This window comes from Mus caroli, chromosome 4 (genome assembly GCF_900094665.2).
Source record: "Mus caroli chromosome 4, CAROLI_EIJ_v1.1, whole genome shotgun sequence".
In the NCBI taxonomy this organism is placed as follows: Eukaryota; Metazoa; Chordata; class Mammalia; order Rodentia; family Muridae; genus Mus; species Mus caroli.
In genome coordinates, this window is record NC_034573.1 from 130,363,585 (window position 1) to 130,368,063 (window position 4,479).

Sequence of the window (4,479 nt, forward strand, 5' to 3'; positions counted from 1 at the left end):
GGGGGCGGGGATGGGAAGGAAGAGACTTGAGAAAGCCTGAATTAGCTAAAGTACAGCAGCATCCCAGGAGCAGTCCAGAAGGTAATGGTCACGGGAGGGTTAATGGACGTTCCTCTCTGCCAGTGGGCTGTGGACTAAGGTGGAGTGTCAATTAAGCAAGGCGGTGTGCAGAGAGGCCACCACCAACTACTGAGTCACTGGAAGCAGCCAGCACTGGGATGGGATGGGAGGGGTGGGGAGGGGAGAGGAGGNGTGGAGAGGAGAGGAGAGGGGAGGGGTGGGGATTGGGTGGGAGGGGATGGGAGGGGTGTGGAGGGGGTGGTATAGTTATTCACTCCAGAAGCTCCCAGGGTCCTGCCTGGGGGAAGTTCCTCGGCTAAGACAGTCTGGACCTTCTAATGCTTCCCTCCTCCAGATCAGCTCCCTCCCGCCCCATCCCCAGAGGCCTATGGCCTCAAGTTCCTCCTGACACTACACCCTCAGCCTTACTATATAAACCCATGGTCAGTGTAACCCTCCTGTGAGTCACGTGCTTGCAATTCCTGCAACGGGAGGCCACCGGAGACTGCCTGGACCAATTTAGAGGCTTTTCTCTTGTTATTTTTTTTTTCCTACGCTAGTATTTTTTTTTTTTAAGATTTACTCAAGTGAAGTCCTTTGCTTGCATGTTTATAACATGTGTGCTGGGTGCCCAACCAGAGTAAAACCTTGCCCTCCCCGCCCCCCCCAAATATCCCAGGCTAAGCATCATGGCAGACTTTAATCCCCACACATGGGAGGCAGAGGCAGGTGAATCTCTTTTTGAGTTTGCGGCCAGCCTGGTCTATGTAGCAAGTTCCAGGACAGCCAGGAGACCCTGTATCATTAAAAGAAAAGAAGAGGAAAGAGAAAGGAAAGCCTATCTATATGCTCAACCTTCTTCCCTCTTCCCTGTCAGGACAATTTGCCAGAGCTGTGACTGGACTTAACCACAAACGCTGGGGAAAGCCACTCCCCAATTCCTGAAAAAGGCCATCCCAGAAAACACAGTGAGGTTCCACCCCTTTCCTCAGCTCCCCCCTCCCCTTCTTTAGTTTCTGGAACAACCCCCACCCCAGAGTAAAATGTAAATCTGTGGGTCTCCCCCAAGATCTACGTTTCTGTTTTGTTCTTGGCCAAGAACAGAATTAATTTTCTCCCCTCTTACTGTTGGTTCCTACATCACAGTCAGGCCCCAGTGTTGGGGCTAGGGGTGCGGCTCATGGGAGAGGGTTCACCTGGCGGGAATGAGGGCCTTTGGTTTCTTCCTTAGCACCCCTTAAACTTTCTTTTTCTTTTTTTAAATGTGTACAGGTGTTTTGCCTAACCTACATCTGTTCACCATGAGTGTGCCTGGAGCTCACGGGTGTCAGAGGAGGGTGCTGAACCCCATAGAAATGGAGTTACAGACAGTGGTGAGCCGCGCTGTAGGTGCTGGGATTCAAACCTCTGTCTTCTAGAAGAGTAGCCAGCGCTCTTAGCCACTGAGCCATCTTTCCAGCCCCTGACGTGTCTCACTGAAAAGTGTGCCATCCTTTGGCTATCTAAGGCCCATATGCTAACCTGGCCATCGAGGTGTCTCTACAGCTGTCCCCATGCGGAGGTAAAATGCATGCATTAAGCATCTGAGTCTTGGGGTGATGGCAAGGTGGAGAGACACAGCAGCTGAAATCATTTGCTGTCCTTGCAGAGGAAGGGTGCACCCGGCCCTTACATACACGCAGGTGAAAACACTCATATTCGGAAGATAAAATAAAATACATGTAAAAATGACCAACCTGGAGGGTTTTTCTCTTGTTAATTTGTTTTCTACACTCGTATTTTTTAAAGACTTATTCATTCGTAGAAGTCATTTGCCTACATGTATGTAACATGTGTGCCTGGTGCCCTGCAAAGGTCAGTGTTTCAGATCCCCTGGAGTTAATTAAGCATGGTTGTAAGCAACCCTGTGGGTACTAGGAGTTGAACCTAGCTCTTCTGTAAGAGCACCAAGTGCTCTCAACTGCTGAGTCATCTCTCCAGCCCCCACATTATTTTAAAACAGTCCTAGCTACAAGGCCCCATTCAGAGAAGCTAAGATGGCTAGTAAGAAAAAAAAAAAATCCATGTAATACGTCTGTGATTTTACCATTGGAGAGGCAGAGGCAGGGGGATTATGAGTTGGAGGCTAGCTTGAGTTACAAGTCAAAACTCGTTCTCAAAATAAAGGGGAAAAAATGATGAAGTGTTTGCCTGGTGTGTGTGAAGTCTGGCGTTCCATCTCCAGGGTGGCCTGAAACGAAGCGTGTTGGTGCCCACCTCTGAACCCAGCACTAGAGAGGTAGAGGCAGGGGGTTACTGCCCAGGTGCAACTTCTCTTGGAGAGCTTGCAGACAGAACCAACCCTGTACAGTGTCACCTGGCCACGTGACTGAGGGCCACTTCCTCAGCGAATCCAAGGGGCAGCCCCTCCCCTTTTACTTCCTACAGGGTCCCATGTACTCTAAGCTAACCTAAAACTCACGACATTGACAAGGGTGACCTAGAACTTGTGACCCTCCAGTCTCCACCTCCAGAATGGTAAAGTCACAGGCAGGAGCGCCACCATTCGGTCTTTTAGGAATCCCGGGTTTTGTGCCTGGGCAAACACTGAGCTCCGCCCACTCCATAGACCAGGAAATGTGCACACAAGTGAAAAGCTTGCCCAGGCAGTGTGGGTGACAGGGCTTACACCAGCTAGGAAGGGGAAGGGATCCACATCTACCCAGAGCTTAGAACCCTGACAAGGGAAGTCAGAGGAAGACAGTGTGGCTCTCCGATCCAGGGGCAGGAATCCTGAGAATTAGACTAAACCAAGAAAGGGAAAGAGAGAACAAATATCTTGTCTCCAGCACAGGTGAAAGCAAGTCAGAGGAGCAGCGGATGTCAGACAGAGCACGCAGCATGTTAATGGTGTAAATTTAGACGGTTAAGTCTCACTTCCCTCATCTTTATGAAGAGGATCATAAACTTCACCTTCAAAGACAGCCATCAGGTATTAAATGAGATAACATCACTTGTCGAACAGGAGATGCTATCTTCAAAGCCTTCCTGGAGAAGGTGGCTGGCTCATTCTCTTAGCCAGCACTGACTGTTAGCATTCTGTCTAAACTCCACCCCACAGTTACCTGGCAACAGCCAGGTGTGCTCCTCCCCACAGTTACCTGGCAACAGCCAGGTGTGCTCCTCCCCACAGTTACCTGGCAACAGCCAGGTATGCTCCACCCCACAGTTACCTGGCAAGAGCCAGGTAGGCTGGCCTACTATAAAAGGGGCTGCTTGCCCCCTCCTCTCTTGCTTCCCTCTTGCTTCTCTCTTGCTCTTCCTCTCCCCTAACCCCCACCCTCTCTCCTCGTGCTCATGGCCATGGCCAGCCTCTACTTTCTCTCTCTCTCTCCCTCTCTCAGCCTTTCTCTGCCTCTACTACCCTCTTAACTCCCTTCCCCATGCCCTGAATAAACTCTATTCTATATACCCTGGTGTGACCAGTCCCTCAGGCGGAAAGGGTTGCCTTAGCATGGGCCCGCTGAGACACCACACCCCCATAGAACATATCTTATTCCTCTGTAAGGCAGAGAGAGGCAAAGAGTAGAGAAGTAGAGCCATGAGCACACGGAGAAAGGGGGGAAGGGAGAGCAAAAGCAGGAGAGAAAAGAGGGAAGCAAGAGAACAAGAGAGGGGGCTGGAGAGATGGCTCAGCGGTTCAAAGCACTGACTGCTCTTCTGAAGGTCCCGAGTTCAGATCCCAGCAACCACATGGTGGCTCACAGCCATCCGCGGTGGGACCAGGCGCCCTTTTCTGTTGTATCTGAAGACAGCCACAGTGTACTTACCTCTAATAAATAAATAACCAATATACTTAAAGAGAAAGAGAGAGAACAGGAGGGCAAGAGAGAGAGAAGGGGGCAAGCAGCCCCCTTTATAGTGGGCCAGGTCTAGCTGGCTGTTGCCAGGTAACTACGGGGCAGAGTTTAGACAGAATGCTATGCTAACACTGACTCCAAGGCCAGCTATGCAACATTCTCCCCCACCCCCGAACTGGGGACTTTTCTAGTGTGATTTTTTATTTATTTATTTATTTATTTTTATTGTTGGTTGGTTTTGGTTGGTTGTTTCTCTAGACGGGGTTTCTCTGTGTAGCCTTGGCTGTAGAACTCTTGCCTCTGCCTCCCAAGTGCTGGGATTAAAAGCGTGCGTGACCACTGCCCAGCAACCTTGACCTTTTGAGCCTGTGTCTCCACGTTTATTCCATGTTGTGTTTAAACTTGGAGCTTCCTGCTTGCGAAGTGACTGTTCTGCTAAGGTTCCCAGCCATACCAGCTGTATTCACACTTTCTTTATACGTTATATATATTTTTTTTTTTTTTGGTTTTTCGAGACAGGGTTTCTCTGTGTAGCCCTGGCTGTCCTGGCACTCACTTTGTAGACCAGGCTGGCCTCGAA